The sequence below is a fragment of the Triticum urartu genome, chromosome 5A (assembly GCF_056163025.1).
Source record: "Triticum urartu cultivar PI428250 chromosome 5A, HENAU_Tu73, whole genome shotgun sequence".
In the NCBI taxonomy this organism is placed as follows: domain Eukaryota; kingdom Viridiplantae; phylum Streptophyta; class Magnoliopsida; order Poales; family Poaceae; genus Triticum; species Triticum urartu.
Genome location: NC_141877.1, coordinates 381,072,961 through 381,094,073, shown reverse-complemented (window position 1 = coordinate 381,094,073; position 21,113 = coordinate 381,072,961).

Sequence of the window (21,113 nt, the reverse complement as noted above, 5' to 3'; positions counted from 1 at the left end):
GGGTCTTGGTGTTCAGATGAGAGGGAAAAGTTCCTTTCCAGCCATGATTCTTCCCGACTCGGTCCGCAGATGGCAGTCGACCTGGTTTTACTGCAAAGACCAGCCGACGCCAGGGCAGTCGACTGGCCTCCTTCCTTTTACCATGGACAGAGTGAGGAAACCCTCCTCTTTGAAGGTGCTCCCGGAGGGGAAGGCGCAAGTTAGGGTGCTCGTCGAACGAGTGGTCCAGCTTATCCGTGACGGGGTCACTGGTATGGATCTCTTGGAGGTTTTCCTTCGGCGGCGCATCCAGCCTCTTCAAGCTTGAGACCATCCGATGTGGATGTATTCGGGTCTTGACGACACCACTCGGATTCACCCGGAGGAGGTCGATGACGACACACTGGAGGGGTGGCTGTCGGGCATCACCAGAAACAAGGACAACCCCAGGGGAGCCAGGAGAGTTCCTCCATTCAACCAGTCCCACGAACCAGAAAAGGTCCAATTCTGAGCTTTTGATTATAATCTGAATTCACTTGCACAGCTGTCTATACTGCGTCGCCTGACTTTATTCTTCCTGCTTTCTTTCAGGCCCTTATCGGAATGTACTCAGTGCCCAACAGAGAGCAAGAGCAAGATCTGGAAGGAGAGGCGAGCGGCGGCGACAGTGGTGAATGGCATTCTGACGGAGAAGAGGACGAAGAAAGCGACGACTCAAGTGACGAAGAAGAAGTCGAGTCGCCTTGTCGCAGGGAGAGGCGATCCAAGCTTGACCAAGAATGACCGAGCGCCCGTGAAAAGGCGATTGCTCAGGCTGGTCAGTCTTCAAAGCGTCCTCGGACATCTTCACCAACCCCAACTAAAAAAGTGTCAAAGCATCTCAAAGTTGCAGACCAGAAGCCTCGGAAGGCGTTGGCAAAGATTAAGATTGACATCCCCGTCGCTTCTGCGTGAGTGTCTCCCTTTGTATTCACTCGACGCTCCGTGCTGTTTATTTTTTCTTGATTTAACCAGACGAACTTTGGAACTGGCAGTGCTGCTACTTCCGGGACCTCAGCTTACAGAGATGAGGATGAGGTAATGGAGGATGCAGTCACTTCCAATCTGGGTATGATTTCTGTCATTCTGTCTTTATTTGGTCGACTCAACTGAAATGTGTACCATGGGTGATGTGATTTTGGCGATTGATCTTTGAACAGCTCCTAACATTATTGACCTCCCCGATGATGATGATGAAGAGCCTAAGAGGCCTTTGACGAGGAAAAATAGGAAAGCTCCTGCAAGCAAGGTGCCACAGTCGACGCCAATGGTTGAACCAGTCGTTCAGGACGCTGGTGATGCCAATCGGGGTTCTGTTACCTTCGCCGTACCATTGTCGAGTGCCCTGCCTTCTTCGTCGACTGCTCAAGCTCCTGCCGACCCACCTTCAGTTTTTGCGATCCATCATGTCCCAGAGGACAAAGTGAATGCTGCCAAGGAAGACATACGCCAGGCGGGCATTATGATGGAGAAGGTGAAGATGGTGCGGGACGCCAGTCAGGCCGCCTATGACGCCAGCTCGGCTCTCCAAAGCAATGTTCAGGTTAGCTGGTCACCGCTTGTTCTGTTAGGATATGCTATCTGGAGACTCTCTTTCCAAAAATCTTTGCATCTGTACACCCACTGGGTGCGTCGATTGAATTTTTGGACTAGTGGGGGCATGCTGAGTGCACCCACTGGGTGTAGTCCCTGAGACTACGGTGGACTGCTGGCAGTCAATTGTAGTCTTTGTATTTTGATTCTTTCGCTCGATCTGGTCTGGCCGTGTCGAGTGTAAACCGAACCGGTCGGGGCACGCAAAGTGCACCCACTGGGTGTAGTCCCCGAGACTATGGTGGACTGTGGGCAGTCGACCGTAGTCTTAGTATTGATTGTCTTTGTCGTTTTTCGCTGTAAAATAACTTCCCCTCCCTGTTTGCAGAAATCTTGCGATCTTGGAGCTCGCTTTGCTGACTTGGAGAAACAGCAGATCCAGCTAAACCTTGACTTGGAATTGGCCAAGACAGAGCTGCAAAACGCCAAGGACGACGCCAATGGTAAGACGAGCTTGTCGACTGGTTTGTCTTAGGCTTGAGTACCCTTCTGCTCTTTCTGAATCAAGCACCATTTCTTTGCAGAAAAACTGAACGAAGCTCTGGCGAAGAAGGATCAGGATTTGGCTGCTACTCAAAAGAAAGCTGACGACAGAACCGCTCTGGCTGAACAGAAACTGGCTTCAGTCGGCCAATTGGAAGAGGAGAACGCCAAGATGAAATCTGCCCTGAATGAAGCCAACAAGGAGTGCACGTGCTTGAAGAAAAACAATGTCAACCTGTACGAGAAGATGGAAGGCATCGCTTGCAGGAGGGACGATCTGGAGAGTTATCTGAGGAGCCTTGCCAAGAAGTTGTTCATCAAGCTTGAAGGTATACATTTTGTTCCGACTGATGTTTTTTTTTGTCGACTCAGCATACGAAAATTGACTTATCCTTGGATCGTGAATGTAGAGTTTTGCCAGAACTTCGAGGAGGAGACTGGGCGGATTGAGCCAGGTTTGGACCCCATCAACTCTCCCATGAAAGATGAAACTGCCATGAATCTGCTCCGACTAGAATCCCGCATCGACGGTGTTGTGGACTACTTGGCTCGACTGAAGGTCGCCACGTCACGGATCGACATGGCACTTTGGCCAGGGGCCACGCTCCAGAATGATCTCGAGTCTCTGATGACTCGACTTAACGAGATCCCTGGTCGAGTGCAGGAGTGGAAGAAATCTTCTGCCCGGTGTGGTGCTGATGTGGCTCTGTCTTTGGTTCGTGCCCACTGCAAGGAGGTGCGACAAGATAAGCTGGCAGCAATCAAGGTCGCCAACACCCAGAGGCATGACTTCCGATCTTTTATGGAGACTTTTATTGCTGCAGCCACTCGGATCGCCGACGGCGTCAACCTGGATGAGTTCGTCGAGCCTGCCAGTCCTCCTCCTGCGGAGTGAACAAACTTTTATGCCCCACCTTAAATTTGCCTCGGAATGCCGAGTCGTTTTTGTAACCGTTAAACTCTTTTGGGCTGAATGCCCGAGCACTTCGATCTACGGTCTGGAACCTTTAGGATTTATCTGAACTTGGTTTATCATTGAATATCTTCATGAATTCTCCGTCGAGTGGAACTCGTTCTTCACTCGAGACAACTTTTGTATTTGTGGCGCAGCTCCGAAGGAGAAGGTAGCAGTCAACCTGCACCTCGTCGTCCTTGCGGGTCGGGATGGAGCGCATGTTGTGTTTGTGGCGAAGCTCCGAAGGAGAAGGTGGCAGTCGACCTGCACCTCGTCGTCCTTGCGGATTGGGATGGAGCGCACATTGTATTTGTGGCGAAGCTCCCAAGGAGAAGGTGGCAGTCGACCTGCACCTCGTCGTCCTAGCGGATTGGGATGGAGCGCACATTGTATTTGTGGCGAAGCTCCAAAGGAGAAGGTGGCAGTCGACCTGCACCTCGTCGTCCTTGCGGATTGGGATGTGTTTCGTACTTAGGCGAGTACTGGACTGCAGCTAAGCCTCCGAGTGGGAGGGCCGCTCTCCACTCGGTAGGATTTTTCAAACTTAGGCGAGTACTGGACTGCAGCTAAGCCCCCGAGTGGGAGGGTCGCTCTCCACTCGGTACGATTTTTCAAACTTAGGCGAGTACTGGACTGCAGCTAAGCCCCCGAGTGGGAGGGTCGCTCTCCACTCGGTAGGATTTTTCAAACTTAGGTGAGTACTGGACTGCAGCTAAGCCCCCGAGTGGGAGGCGGGCTCCCCACTCGGTAGGATTTTTCAAACTTAGGCGAGTACTGGACTGCAGCTAAGCCCCCGAGTGGGAGGGTCGCTCTCCACTCGGTAGGATTTTTCAAACTTAGGCGATTACTGGACTGCAGCTAAGCCCTCGAGTGGGAGGCTGGCTCCCCACTCGGTAGGATTTTCAAATACTTAGGCGAGTACTGGACTGCAGCTAAGCCCCCGAGTGGGAGGCTGGCTCACCACTCGGTAGGATTTTCAAATACTTAGGCGAGTACTGGACTGCAGCTAAGCCCCCGAGTGGGAGGCTGGCTCACCACTCGGTAGGATTTTCAAATATTAGGCGAGTACTGGACTGCAGCTAAGCCCCCGAGTGGGAGGCTGGCTCACCACTCGGTAGGATTTTCAAATACTTAGGCGAGTACTGGACTGCAGCTAAGCCCCCGAGTGGGAGGCTGGCTCTCCACTCGGTAGGATTTTCAAATACTTAGGCGAGTACTGGACTGCAGCTAAGCCCCCGAGTGGGAGGCTGGCTCTCCACTTGGTAGGATTTTCAAATACTTAGGCGAGTACTGGACTGCAGCTAAGCCCCCGAGTGGGAGGCTGGCTCTCCACTCGGTAGGATTTTCAAACACTTAGGCGAAACAGGTTCGCAGCTAAGCCCCCGAGTGGGAGGCTGGCTCACCACTCGGTAGGAAATTATTTTTACAAACTTAGGCAAAACGGATTCGCAGCTAAGCCACCCACTGGGGGATTTCTCACACAAACAAAAACAATAACAATCACTGGGAAAATTATAATGCTCTTGTCTTTGATAAATAAACTACAGAAGTTTTTCTTATTACATCTCATCCGAGTGAGAATTCAAGTATAAAAGGGGCGGAGCAGCTCCGCATTCCATGCTCGTGGCTCATCAATTTGGCGATCGACATTATAAAGGTGGTACGCTCCATTGTGGAGGACTCTGATGACTATGAAGGGACCTTCCCAAGTAGGAGCGAGTTTGTGTGGTTTCTGTTGATCCACTCGGAGGACCAAGTCTCCTTCTTGGAATGCTCGACTCTTCACATTTCTTGCATGGAATCGACGCAAGTCTTGCTGATAGATGGTCGATCAGATCATGGCCATTTCTCTTTCTTCTTCCAGGAGGTCGACTGCGTCCTGCTGGGCTTGTTCTGCTTCATCTTCAGAGTAGAGCTCGACTCGGGGTGCGTTGTGAAGCAGGTCACTCGGCAAAACTGCTTCGGCTCCGTAGACCAGAAAGAATGGGGTTCTTCCAATCGATCGGTTCGGGGTTGTCCTCAATCCCCAAAGAACTGATGGAAGCTCGTCGACCCATGCACCTGCTGCGTGCTTGAGATCGCGCATCAGTCGGGGTTTCAGTCCTTTGAGAATTAAGCCGTTTGCTCTTTCCGCTTGTCCATTCGACTGGGGGTGAGCGACTGAAGCGTAGTCGACTCGTGTGCCTTGAGAGGCGCAAAAGGCTCTGAATTTGTCGGAATCGAAGTTTGACCCATTGTCAGTGATGATGCTGTGCGGAACTCCATATCTGAATATCAACTCTCTCATGAAACCGATAGCAGTGCAAGCATCAAGATTCTTGATAGGCTTAGCTTCAATCCATTTGGTGAACTTGTCGACTGCTACTAGCACATGAGTGAAGCCGCTCCTGCCCGTTCTCAGTGGTCCAACCATGTACAGTCCCCAAACAGCGAAGGGCCAAACGAGTGGAATGGTTTTCAGGGCTGACGCGGGTTTGTGCGACATATTGGAGTAAAACTGACATCCTTCACATTTGTCGACTATCTCTTTCGCCATTTCATTCACTCTTGGCCAGTAGAATCCCGCTCGGTATGCTTTGGCCACAATGGTCTGAGAGGACGCAAGATGACCACAGGTCCCTGAGTGGATATCATCAAGGATTATCTGACCTTCTTCTGGTGTTATACACTTCTGCCTGACTCCAATCGCGCTTTCTCTATACAACTGTCCCTTTATGACTGTAAAGGCCTTGGATCGACGGACGATCTGTCGAGCCTCTTCTTCGTCCTCTGGGAGTTCTTTCCTTAGGATGTACGCGATGTACGATACCGTCCAGTCGGGAGTGATGACCAAAATTTCCATGATCAGGTCGACCACAGCTGGAACTTTAACTTCAATCGGATCCGTGGCACTTTTTGGCTGCGGGGCTTCTTCAGTGAAGGGATCCTCCTGAACTGATGGTGTGTGGATGTGTGCCAAAAACACATTGCTGGGAATGGCTTCTCTTTTGGAACCTATTTTCGCCAAATTATCAGCTGCTTGATTTTTCAGTCTGGGTATGTGATGAAGTTCTAATCCCTTGAATTTCTTCTCCAGCTTTCTCACTGCATTGCAATAACCAGTCATGGCCGGACTTCTAACGTCCCACTCTTTCATCACTTGATTAACCACCAAATCTGAGTCGCCATAGACCATGAGGCGACGGACACTGAGTGAAATGGCCATGCGCAACCCATATAAAAGTGCTTTGTATTCTGCTTCGTTATTGGAGGAATCAAAGTGGATTTGAAGAACATATCTGAGCTTATCTCCTCGGGGGGAGAACAATACTACTCCGGCACCGGAACCATTCAGCATTTTGGAACCGTCGAAGAACATGGTCCAATGCTCCGAGTGAACCTGAGTCGGCAGTTGTTGTTCAATCCACTCAGCGACGAAATCTGCTATTGCTTGGGACTTGATAGCTTTCTTTGCCTCAAACTTGATATCTAGAGGAAGGAGTTCAATCGCCCATTTTGCCACTCGACCAGTTGCATCTCTGTTGTGCAGGATCTCTGACAATGGAGCGTCACTGACGACCGTAATGGAATGATCAGAGAAGTAGTGAGCAACCTTCTTTGTGGTCATATAAATCCCATATACAAGCTTCTGATGATGAGGATATCTTTGCTTCGACGGGGTCAAAACTTCAGAAACATAATATACTGGGCGCTGAACTTTGAAGGTTTTTCCTTCTTCTTCCCGCTCGACCGTAAGTACCGTACTGACGACTTGTCCCGTGGCTGCGATGTAAAGCAACAAAGGCTCTTTGCTGATTGGAGCAGCAAGCACCGGCTGGGTGGAGAGCAGAGCTTTGAGCTCTGCAAATGCTGCATCAGCTTCAGGAGTCCACTCAAACTTGTCTGACTTCATCAATCGGTAAAGAGGCAATGCCTTTTCACCGAGACGAGAGATGAATCGACTTAAAGCGGCCAAGCAACCAGTAAGCTTCTGGATGTCGTGCACTCGCACGGGGCGTTTCATCCGGAGTATAGTACCGACTTTTTCTGGATTGGCGTTGATTCCCCGTTCGAAAACGAGAAAACCGAGTAACTTTTCGCCAGGAACTCCGAATGTGCACTTTGATGGATTAAGCTTGATATCATACCTCCTGAGGTTGGCAAAGTTTCAGCAAGGTCAGTCAGCAGGTCGGAACCCTTCCGTGACTTGACCACAATATCATCCATGTATGCTTCCACATTCCGACTGATTTGAGTGAGCAAACACTTCTGAATCATCCTCATGAATGTGGCTCCAAAATTCTTGAGGCCGAATGGCATGGTAACGTAACAGAAGCACCCGAATGGAGTGATGAAAGTTGTTTTGATCTCGTCAGGTCCATACAGACGGATCTGATGGTACCCGGAATAGGCATCTAAAAAAGACAGTCGCTCACATCCTGCAGTCGAGTCGACTATCTAGTCGATGCGGGGGAGAGGAAAATGATCTTTCGGGCAGGCCCGATTGATATGTTTAAAGTCAATGCACATGCGAAGTGACTTGTCCTTCTTGGGGACCATGACAACGTTGGCGAGCCACTCGGAGTGGTAAATCTCTCGGATGAACTCCGCTGCTAAGAGCCGAGCCACCTCCTCACCAATAGCCTTTCTCTTCTGGACGGCGGACCATCGGAGATGTTCTTTGACGGGTTTCACTTTCGAGTTGACTCGTAGGCGGTGCTCAGCCAGCCCCTGGGAACACCCGGCATGTCAGAAGGCTTCCATGCGAAGATGTCCCAGTTCTCACGGAGGAACTGGATGACCGCTTCTTCCTATTTGGAGTCGAGTGTTGTTGAGATATGAGCCGGAGCAGCACTGGGATCGGTCGGGTGAATGTGAACCGGCTTCGTTTCACCAGACGACTGAAAAGCTGATTCTGTAGCGGGCTTCTTGGCTCGCAATAAATCACTCGGGTCTGCAGTCTTCTGGTACTCCTGCAGCTCCACCACTGCCATCTGAGCATCAGCGATCTTTGAGCCTTTCTGAAAACACTCTTTTGCTTTCTTCCGATTGCCCGTAACAGTGATCACACCTTTGGGACCAGGCATCTTCAATTTGAGATACACATAACATGGTCGAGCCATGAAGCGTGCGTAAGCTGGCCTGCCCAAAATAGCGTGATAAGCACTCTGGAAATCTACAACTTCGAACGTCAACTTTTCTTTGCGGTAATTCTTGGAATCACCAAAAACCACATCAAGAGCAATTTGGCTGAGTGACTCAGCCTTCTTTGCAGGAATGACTCCATGGAAACTCATGTTGCTGGTACTGAGTCTGGACATCGGAATGCCCATCCCTTTCAACGTCTCAGCATACAGTATGTTCAAACCACTGCCACCATCCATCAAGACTTTGGTCAGTCGAGTGCCTTCAACAACTGGGTCGACCACCAAAGCTTGCCTCCCAGGGGTGGCAATGTGCGTTGGGTGATTGGACTGGTCGAATGTGATGGCAGTCTGAGACCACTTCAGATAACTGGGTGTCGCTGGAGCAACCATATTCACCTCACGGTTGATAACTTTCAGTCGACTTTTGCTTTCAACATCAGCAAAAATCATCAAGGTGGAATTGACCTAGGGGTATCCATCATCACTGTCTTCCTTGTCCTCAACTTTGTCCAACTCCTTTTCCTTATCTTTGGGCTGTTTGCCCTGGAACTGCTGGATCAAGAGCCGACACCGTCGAGTGGTATCTTTCGGGTAAATGAGCTTACCCTCTTCATCTTTCTTGGTGTGGATGTGACATGGCAAATCCAACACATCATTTCCATCTTGATCTTTAACTTTCTTGGGGTTCCAAGGCCCTTTGGGTTCCCTATGAAACTTTCCTTGAGTTACAGCCAAGGCTTCCCCAGGAGCAGCTGGCTCAGCTTTTCGCTTCTGTTTCCGATTGGAATTTCCTCCTCCGGTTTCTTGGGCGACTGACTTGTGCTTGCCACTCCGGAGTCGATCCTCATCTTCACCATTAGCATACTTGGTGGCAATCTCCATCATCCGATTCAGAGACATGTCTCCGGTTCAACTGAATTCAGATTCAGTTCTCTGTACTTGATGCCTTCTTTGAAGGCACAGACTGCTTGGTGATCAGGCACATTCTCTACCATGTGATGTAACGTGATCCATCTCTGGATGTAATCCCTTAAGGTTTCATTTGGCTTCTGCACGCAAGACCGCAGTTCCGTCAGTCCTGCCGGTCGCTTGCATGTTCCTTCAAATGTAGTGACAAACACTCGGGCGAGATCTTCCCAAGTGTAAATGCTGCTGGGTGCTAACTGATTCAGCCACGCTCTGGCCGAGCCCTCCAACATGAGAGGCAGGTGCTTCATGGCCACTTCATCATTGCCACTGCCAATCTGGACAGCCACTCGGTAGTCTTCAAGCCAAGTATCGGGCTTGGACTCACCAGTGAACTTACTGACTCCAGTCGCGAACCTGAATTTGGGAGGAATCACAGCGGCCCTGATGGCTCTACTAAAGCACTCTGGCCCTGAAACATGTACTCTGCTGCTGGTAGGTGCATCTCTATCATGACCTTCTCGGTGAGCTCTGTTCCTGTTGACCAAACCTTGAACGAGAATGGATCTCGCATCAAAGCCTGGTTCCCTGGGTCGACTGGAATCCTTCGCCCAACACTATGAGGGCGCCTGTCATCCTGCTATCGAGGCACATACGATCCACTCCTCGGGGGAGGGGTGGGCACTCGACGTCGATCGTCACGATCGAATCGGTGATCATACTGCTCACGGTTTCTGTACTGATCACGCCGGTCCCCACGCCCCTCACGCCTCGGGGGCGATCTTGGACTATGAGCCGACTGGACTGTGTCTGCAGCAATGGATCTGCTATGAATCCTGTTCCGCGACTGAGAAACGGCGGAATTCTGGTCTCCTGCTGCCCGGAGTAACACTCTGATCTGCAGCAAGCCTCTGCCAGCCTCTGATTGGGAAGGCTGGATCGACTCTGCTATATGGGCTACAACTGCTAAATTCTGAATCGGAGTTCGATATACCTGCGGGGGCGGAAAGAGCTGACGTCGACTGGATTCTGGAACCCGTTGTCGCGCACGCTCGTCGAGTGCTCGCTGGAGGTTCTCCAGTCGAGTGCGCTTAGCCAAGTTTGCTAGGCGCGCGTCCTCCAAGGCACGAGCCTCGGGGGTTTCTCCAACGATAGGAGTGTGCAGTGCATCCATGTTCCGGCGACGAAGTTCTTCTCTCTGCAGCGACATGAGAGGCTCGGGGAGATATTCCTCATGGGGATGCGACGGGTCGCCTCCACCTGCGCCTCCGTCGGTGCGGGGAAACTAGGAGGACTGCGTGGTCCATCGACCATCAGAACCTCCGCCGCCGGATCACTGCTGTCGCACTCGGATGCGGTCTCTGCGGAGCCAGTCGACAGGTCGAACATGTTGTAGAGGGATTCGTCGGGCTCGATCGCCACGACTTGAGGGGTGGCCGACTGGCGTGCCACCGCGTGTCTCACCCACCGCTGAAGTCTCGACCGACCGGAGCGCTTGCGCCGGCGAGAAACAGGGAGGGAGGACAACACAGGGGCCGACCGATAATGGGTCGACGGTTGCCGCAAGAGGACACCGCGAACGCACGCGCGGAAGTGTGTTGCCCCGCAGACAGGGAGTGCGTCGACGTCGAGCGGAGCCTCCTGAAGCCAAGTGGAGTCGTCGGCGATGAACGTGAGCACGCCGAGACGGATCTCGCGGCCCTCCACCAAAACTCCGCCAGAAACCATGATGATTTGGATCAGAAAAGATCGCAACTCCTCCAACAAATCGCTAAGACACCGGCCCCACGGTGGGCGCCAACTGTCGTGTTTCTAAGTCTGACAGTAATGTAGGGGGGTAGGTATGGAGAGGCAAGATCTTAGCTATGGAGTAGTTGTAAGCACACGAGGTTTACGAGTTCAGGCCCTTCTCGGAGGAAGTAATAGCCCTACGTCTCGGAGCATGGAGGCGGTCGACTGGATTATGTGTGTATGAATTACAGGGGTGCGAACCCTTTACACTGAGGAGGGGGTGGCTTATATAGAGTTCGCCAGACCCCTCTGGCCCTCAGTTATGCAGGGTTTCAAATACATTAAGGTCGGGCGTTACTGGTAACGCCCCTAATAAAGTGCTATGATGACCATAAAAGCTACTTAATGACCGACCGTTAGTGTGTGGAGTGACTTTAGGCCTCCTGGCCGTCGAGTGGTTGGATCTTGGTCGAGTGATTGCTTCTTGGTCGAGTTTCTTCGAGTCTGTCGAGTGGAACACCTCCAAGTTGATTCAAAGGTGATTTCTTCTAGAGATGTCCTTGGGTAGGGAAGTTAGGACAGGTCCATGACCCTACCCTAGGTACATAGTTTCATCAGAGGCCGGCCGGCCCTAATGGCGCCCAAGGAGAGGAGGAATCCTCCTCCTAGTAGGAGTAGGATTCATCCTTTCCTAGTCCTACTAGGAAGGAGGAAGGGGAAAGGAAAGAGAGGGACAGGGAGAGGGAAAGAGGGGCTGCGCCCCCCTCCCCTAGTCCTATTCGGACTCCCCTTGGGGGGGCACCTCCTGGGCTGCTGCTCTCTCTCCCCTAAGGCCCACTAAGGCCCAATACTTCCCCGAGGGGTTCTAGTAACCCCTCCGGCACTTCGGTTTTCTTCAAAATCACCCGAAACACTTCCGGTGTCCGAATATAGTCGTCCAATATATCGATATTTATGTCTCAACCATTTTGAGACTCCTCGTCATGTCCGTGATCAAATTCGGGACTCCGAACTACCTTCGGTACATCAAAACACATAAACTCATAATATCGATCATCACTGAACATTAAGCGTGCGGACCATACGGGTTCAAGAACTATGTAGACATGACCGAGACATATCTCTGGTCAATAACCAATTGCAGAACCTGGATGCTGATATTGTTTCCTACATATTCTTCGAAGATCTTTATCGGTCAAACAACATAGCGATTTACGTTGTTCCCTTTGTCATCGGTATGTTACTTGCCCGAGATTCGATCGTCGGTCTCAATACCTAGTTCAATCTCGTTATCGGCAAGTCTCTTTACTCGTTCCGTAATGCTACATCCCATAACTAACTCATTAGCTACATTGCTTGCAAGGCTTATAGTGATGTACATTACCGAGAGGGCCCAAATATACCTCTTCGACAATCGGAGTGACAAATCCCAATCTTGATCCATGCCAACTCAACAAATACCATCGGAGACACCTGTAGAGCACCTTTATAATCACCCAGTTACGTTGTGACGTTTGGTAGCACACAAAGTGTTCTTCCGGTATTCGGGAGTTGCATGATCTCATAGTCATAGGAACATGTATAGTTATGGAGAAAGCAATAGCAACAAACTAAACGATCATTGTGCTAAGCTAACGGATGGGTCAAGTCAATCACATCATTCTCTAATGATGTGATCCTGTTAATCAAATGACAACTCATGTCTATGGTTAGGAAACATAACCATCATTGATTCAACGAGCTAGTTAAGTAGATGCAAACTAGTGACACTCTGTTTGTCTATGTATTCACACATGTACTAAGTTTCCGGTTAAGACAATTCTAGCATGAATAATAAACATTTATCATGATATAAGGAAATATAAATAACAACTTTATTATTGCCTCTAGGGCATATTTCCTTCAGTCTCCCACTTGCACTAGAGTCAATAATCTAGATTACATTGTAATGATTCTAACACCCATGGAGTCTTGGTGTTGATCATGTTTTGCTCGTGAGAGAGGCTTAGTCAATGGGTCTGCAACATTTAGATTCGTATGTATCTTGCAAATCTCTATGTCTCCCTCCTTGACTTGATCGCGGATGGAATTGAAGCGTCTCTTGATGTGCTTGGTTCTCTTGTGAAACCTAGATTCCTTTGCCAAGGCAATTGCACCAGTATTGTCACAAAAGATTTTCGTTGGACCCGATGCACTAGGTATGCCACCTAGATCGGATATGAACTCCTTCATCCAGACTCCTTCATTTGCTGCTTCCGAAGGAGCTATGTATTCCACTTCACACATAGACCCCTCCATGACGCTCTTCTTGGAACTGCACCAACTGACAGCTCCACCATTCAATAAAAACACGTATCCAGTTTGTGACTTAGAGTCATCCGGATCAGTGTCAAAGCTTGCATCGACGTAACCGTTTATGACGAGGTCTTTGTCACCTCCATGTACGACAAACATATCCTTAGTCCTTTTTAGGTATTTCAGGATGTTCTTGACCGCTGTCCAGTGATGCACTCCTGGATTACTTTGGTACCTCCCATCTAAACTTATAGCAAGGCACACATCAGGTTTGGTACACAGCATTGCATACATGATAGAGCCTATGGTTGAAGCATAGGGAACACCTTTCATTTTCTCTCTATCTTCTGCAGTGGTCGGGTATTGAGTCTGACTCAACTTCACACCTTGTAATATAGGCAAGAACCCTTTCTTTGCCTGATCCATTTTGAACTTCTTCAAAACTTTATCAAGGTATGTGCTTCGTGAAAGTCCAATTAAGTGTCTTGATCTATCTCTATAGATCTTGATGCCCAATATATAAGCAGCTTCACTGAGGCCTTTCATTGAATAATTCTTATTCAAGTATCCTTTTATGCTATTCGGAAATTCAGTATCATTTCCAATCAACAATATGTCATCTACATATAATATAAAAAATGCTACGGAGCTCCAACTCACTTTCTTGTAAATATAGGCTTCTCCAAAAGTCTGTATAAAACCATATGCTTTGATCACACTATCAAAGCGTATTATTCCAACTCCGAGAGGCTTGCACCAGTCCATAAATGGATCGCTGGAGCTTGCACACTTTGTTAGGACCTTTTGGATTGACAAAACCTTCTGGTTGCATCATATACAACTCTTCTTTAAGGTATCCATTAAGGAATGCAGTTTTGACATCCATTTACCAAATTTCATAAAATGCGGCAATTGCTAACATGATTCGGACGGACTTAAGCATCGCTACGGGTGAGAAGGTCTCATCGTAGTCAACTCCTTGAACTTGTCGAAAACCTTTTGCAACAAGTCGATCTTTATAGACAGTAACATTACCGTCAACGTCAGTCTTCTTCTTGATGATCCATTTATTCTCTATGGCCCGCCGATCATCGGGCAGGTCAACCAAAGTCCACACTTTGTTTTCATACATGGATCCCACCTCAGATTTCATGGCCTCAATCCATTTTGCGGAATCTAGACTCATCATCGCTTCCTCATAGTTCGTAGGTTCGTCATGGTCAAGTAACATGACTTCCAGAACAGGATTACCGTACCACTTCGGTACGGATCTTACTCTTGTTGACCTATGAGGTTCAGTAGTAACTTGATCAGAAGTTTCATAATCATCATAATTAGCTTCCTCACTTACTGGTGTAGGAATAACTGGAACTGATTTCAGTGATGAACTACTTTCCAATAAGGGAGAAGGTACAATTACCTCGTCAAGTTCTACTTTCCTCCCACTCACTTCTTTCGAGAGAAACTCCTCTTCTAGAAAGGATCCATTCTTAGCAACGAATATCTTGCCTTCAGATCTGTGATAGAAGGTGTACCCAACAGTCTCCTTTGGGTATCCTATGAAGACATATTTCTCCGATTTGGGTTCAAGCTTATCAGGTTGAAGTTTCTTCACATAAGCATCGTAACCCCAAAATTTAAGAAATGACAACTTGGGTTTCTTGCCAAACCACAGTTCATAAGCTGTTGTCTCAACGGGTTTAGATGGTGCCCTATTTAACGTGAATCCAGCTGTCTCTAAAGCATAACCCCAAAATGATATCAGTAAATCAGTGAGAGACATCATAGATCGCACCATATCTAGTAAAGTACAATTATGACGTTCGGACACACCATTACGCTGTGGTGTTCTAGGTGGCGTGAGTTGCGAAACTATTCCGCATTGTTCCAAATGAAATCCAAACTCATAACTCAAATATTCGCCTCCACGATCAGATCGTAGAAACTTGGTTTTCTTGTTACGATGATTTTCCACTTCACTCTGAAATTCTTTGAACTTTTCAAATGTTTCAGACTTATGTTTCATTAAGTAGATATACCCATATCTGCTCAAATCATCTGTGAAGGTGAGAAAATATCGATATCTGCCATGAGCTTCAATGTTCATTGGACCACATACATCAGTATGTATGATTTCCAATAACTTTGTTGCTCGCTCCATTGTTCCGGAGAACGAAGTTTTAGTCATCTTGCCCATGAGGCATGGCTCGAAAGTATCAAGTGATTCCAAAAGTCCATCAGAATGGAGTTTCTTCATGCGCTTTACACCAATATGACCTAAACAGCAGTGGCACAAATAAGTTGCACTATCATTATCAACTCTGCATCTTTTGGCTTCAATACATGTGTATCACTACTATCAAGATTTAGTAAAAATAGACCACTCATCAAGGGTGCATGACCATAAAAGATATTACTCATATAAATAGAACAACCATTATTCTCTGATTTAAATGAATAACCGTCTCGCATTAAACAAGATCCAGATATAATGTTCATGCTCAATGCTAGCACCAAATAACAATTATTTAGATCTAAAACTAATCCCGAATGTAGATGTAGAGGTAGCGTGCCGACGGCGATCACATCGACTTTGGAACCATTTCCCACACGCATTGTCACCTCATCCTTAGCCAATCTTTGCTTAATCCGTAGCCCTTGTTTCGAGTTGCAAATGTTAGCAACTGAACCAGTATCAAATACCCAGGCACTACTGCGAGCATTAGTAAGGTACACATCAATAACATGTATATCAAATATACCTTTCACTTTGCCATCCTTCTTCTCCGCCAAATACTTGGGGCAGTTCCGCTTCCAGTGACCAGTTCCTTTGCAGTAGAAGCACTCAGTCTCAGGCTTAGGTCCAGACTTGGGTTTCTTCACTTGAGCAGCAACTGGCTTGCTGTTCTTCTTGAAGTTCCCCTTCTTCCCTTTACCCTTTTTCTTGAAACTGGTGGTCTTGTTGACCATCAACACTTGATGCTCCTTCTTGATTTCTACCTCCGCAGCCTTTAGCATTGCGAAGAGCTCAGGAATCATCTTATCCATCCCTTGCATATTATAGTTCATCACGAAGCTCTTGTAGCTTGGTGGCAGTGATTGAAGAACTCTGTCAATGACACTATCATCAGGAAGATTAACTTCCAGTTGAGTCAAGTGGTTGTGGTACCCAGACATTCCGAGTATATGTTCACTGACAGAACTATTCTCCTCCATCTTACAGCTATAGAACTTATTGGAGACTTCATATCTCTCAATCCGGGCATTTGCTTGAAATATTAACTTCAACTCCTAGAACATCTCATATGCTCCATGACGTTCAAAACGTCGTTGAAGTCCCGGTTCTAAGCCGTAAAGCATGGCACACTGAACTATCGAGTAGTCATCATCTTTGCTCTGCCAGGTGTTCATAACATTTGGCGTTGCTCTTGCAGCAGGTTTATCACCTAGCGGTGCTTCCAGGATGTAATTCTTCTGTGCGGCAATGAGGATAATCCTCAAGTTACGGACCCAGTCCGTGTAGTTGCTACCATCATCTTTCAACTTAGCTTTCTCTAGGAACACATTAAAATTCAACGGAACACCAACACAGGACATCTATCTACAACAACATAGACATGCCAAATACTATTAGGTACTAAGTCTATACCTACTAATAAAGTAAGGTGCGTTTCGCCAATTTTTTCATCCGTTCACCACCGAAAAGAACTTTTTTGCTATCCGAGGTGGTACTAAATTTTTATAACTTTGTTTGCTAAAAAAAATTTCGTACGTGGGCCGCGCGCCCTGGCCCAGCGAAGCCAGCCCACTTGTTTGTCTGCCCATGCAGCTGGCGAAATACGATTTCCCGCACAAGGCAAGAAATAGTTGAGTTCCGCACAGGACAACCAATATTGGGCTGGCCCATTTTTCTTTGTTTATGTTTTTTACTTCTATTTTTATTATTATTTCCCTATCTCATTTTCCCTTCCAATTTTATTTTTCTTTTATCATTTATTTTGTAAATAAAGAATTTTCAAAAAATGTTCAGAATTAAAAAAACAATTTTTTAAAAATGTTCAGAATTCCAAAATTTTGTTGATATTTTGTAAAATATTCAAAACATGCAAAAAGTTTCCCATTTTTGCAAAAAAATATTTTTCAAAATTGTTCGAGATGTCTAGAAAGAAAATGGCATTTCAAAAAATGCATCAATTTAAAAAAAATATTATTTATTGAGTTGAATTTTCACAACAAAAATGATGTTCGTGTATAAAAGATACACATTTTCTAAAAATCTTATGAATTTTCAACACATGTTCCCCTTTTTAAAAAATGTTCACAAAGTAAAATAATGTTAATATTATTATAAAAAAATTGGTATTTTCAGAAAATGTTTGTGAATTTAAAAATATCTTCGCTTTCATAATTTGTTCGTGTTTTTTAAAGTGTACATAATTTTAGAAAAACTGTTCCAGATTAAAAAAATTGTTCATGTCTCTAGAATATTTAGAAACTTCATACCTTAAAATCCCCTCGATCAAAAGGATTGAAAGAAAAAGTAGATTGAATAACTCATGGGCCTTATCTGATGTACGATGAGGTAACAAAACTCTTAAATGCCCTCGATTAATGATCGGAAAAATAACAGATTGATTCTTTCACACGCGGCGAAACCGAGAAGCTAAACGTTATTTTTTCGTGTGCACGTAAGATTTTGCTTACACATATAATTGTCACTGACTTTAGATGCATACTATTTTATCTCCCGTTGCAACGCACGGGCATATGTGCTAGTTCATGATAAATTAAAGTTCAATTAATCAAATTACTTAAGAACTCCCACATAGATAGACATCTCTCTAATCATCTAAGTGATCACGTGATCCATATCAACTAAATCATGTCCGATCATCACGTGAGATGGAGTAGTTTTCAATGGTGAACATCACTATGTTGATCATATCTACTATATGATTCACGCTCGACCTTTCGGTCTCAGTGTTCCGAGGCCATATATGCATATGCTAGGCTCGTCAAGTTTAACCCGAGTATTCTGCATGTTCAAAACTGGCTTGCACCCGTTGTATGTGAACGTAGAGCTTATCACACCCGATCATCACGTGGTGTCTCGACACGACAAACTGTAGCAACAGTACATACTCAGGGAGAACACTTATACCTTGAAATTTAATGAGATCATCTTATAATGCTACCACCGATCTAAGCAAAATAAGATGCATAAAGGATAAACATCACATATAATCAATATAACTGATATGATATGGCCATCATCATCTTGTGCCTTTGATATCCATCTCCAAAGCACCATCATGATCACCATCGTCACCGGCCTGACACGTTGATCTCCATTGAAGCATCGTTGTCGTCTTGCCAACTATTGCTTCTACGACTATCGCTACCGCTTAGTGATAAAGTAAAGCAACTACATGGCGATTGCATTTCATACAATAAAGCAACAACCATATGGCTCCTACCATTTGCCGATAACTGTGTTACAAAACATGATCATCTCATACAATAAAATTTAGCATCATGTCTTGACCATATCACATCACAACATGCCCTGCAAAAACAAGTTAGACGTCGTCTACTTTGCTGTTGCAAGTTTTACGTGGCTGCTACGGGCTGAGCAAGAACCGTTCTTACCTACACATCAAAAACCACAACGCGGTATAGTGATTGGTTTTTGATCTTCAGAAAGAACCATGTTCATTGAATCCGATTCAACTAAATTTGGAGAAACTGACACCCACCAGCCGCCTATGTGTGAAGCACGTCGGTATTACCAGTCTTGCATAAGCGTACGCGTAATGTCGATCTGGGCCGCTTCATCCAATAATACCGCCGAATCAAGAATCAACTAGTGATGGAAAGCAATATGTATATACCCATGCCCACAACTCCTTTGTGTTCTACTCGTGCATATAACATCTAAGCATAAACCTAGCTCGGATGCCATTGTTGGGAACATAGTAATTTCAAAATTTTCCTACGCACACAAGATCATGGTGATGCATAGCAACGAGAGGGGAGAGTATCGTCTATGCACCCTCGTAGACCGTAAGCGGAAGCGTTATGACAACGTGGCTGATGTAGTTGTACGTCTTCACGATCGACCGATCCCAGCACCGAAGGTACGACACCTTTGTGATCTGCACACGTTCGGCTCGGTGACGCACGCGAACTCATGATCCAGTAGAGCTTCAAGGGAGAGCTTCGTCAGCACGACGGCGTGATGATGGTGATGATGTTGCTACCGGAACAGGGCTTCGCCTAAGCACCGCTACGATATGACCAAGGAGGATTATGGTGGAGGGGGGCACCACACACGCCATGGAACAATCAACTTGTGTGTCCTAGGGTGCCCCTGCCCCTGTATATAAAGGAGCAAGGGGGGAGGCTGGCTGGCCCTAGTGGCGCCAAAGGAGAGGAGGAATCCTCCTCCTAGTAGGAGTAGGATTCATCCTTTCCTAGTCCTACTAGGAAGGATGAAGGGGAAAGGAAAGAGAGGGAGAGGGAGAGGGAAAGAGGGGCCGCGCCCCCACCCCTAGTCCTATTCGGACACCCCTCGGGGGGCGCGCCACCTCCTGAGCTGCTGCCCTCTCTCTCCCCTAAGGCCCACTAAGGCCCAATACTTCCCCGGGGGGTTCCGGTAACCCCTCCGGCACTCCGATTTTCTCCGAAATCACCCGGAACACTTTCAGTGTCCGAATATAGCCGTCCAATATATCGATCTTTATGTATCGACCATTTTGAGACTCCTCGTCATGTCCGTGATCAAATCCGGGACTCCGAACTACCTTCGGTACATCAAAACACATAAACTCATAATATCGATCGTCACTGAACGTTAAGCGTGCGGACCCTACGGGTTTGAGAACTATGTAGACATGACCGAGACATGTCTCCGGTCAATAACCAATAGCGGAACCTGGATGCTCATATTGGTTCCTACATATTCTTCGAAGATCTTTATCGGTCAAACCGCATAACGATATACGTTGTTCCCTTTGTCATCGGTATGTTACTTGCCCGAGATCCGATCGTGGGTATCTCAATACCTAGTTCAATCTCGTTACCGGCAAGTCTCTTTACTCGTTCTATAATGCTACATCCCATAACTAACTCATTATCTACATTGCTTGGAAGGCTTATAGTGATGTACGTTACCGAGAGGGCCTAGAGATACCTCTCCGACAATCGGAGTGACAAATCCCAATCTTGATCCATGCCAACTCAACAAATACCATCGGAGACACCTGTAGAGCACCTTTATAATCACCCAGTTACGTTGTGACGTTTGGTAGCACACAAAGTGTTCCTCCGGTATTCGGGAGTTGCATGATCTCATAGTGATAGGAACATGTATAGTTATGGAGAAAGCAATAGCAACAAACTAAATGATCATCATGCTAAGCTAGCGGATGGGTCAAGTCAATCACATCATTCTCTAATGATGTGATCTCGTTAATCAAATGACAACTCATGTCTATGGTTAGGAAACATAACCATCATTGATTCAACGAGCTAGTCAAGTAGAGGCAAACTAGTGACACTCTGTTTGTCTATGTATTCACACATGTACTAAGTTTCCGGTTAATACAATTCTAGCATGAATAATTCACATTTATCATGATATAAGGAAATATAAATAACAACTTTATTATTGCCACTAGGGCATATTTCCTTCAAAACCTTAGTCAGAGGGTAATCATGAGGGCATATCTTAACATTAAAGTGAGTCGCCAAACGAGTAGCGAAAATCCCTCCATGTATTTTACCCTTGGACTTATTAACATGGAGGTGACGTGACACAATAGCTCCCAAGCTATAAGTGTTGTCGCCCTCTAGTGCATGACGTAAAACATCAAAGTCTGGTGCACTGAGTGCACCTACTTTTTCTCTAGCAAGCAAACACTTAGCAACAAATAAAGCAAAATAATGTACGGCAGGAAAGTGTATGCTAGTGGCAGTGACGGCCGACACCCCTCTCTCATCTCCCA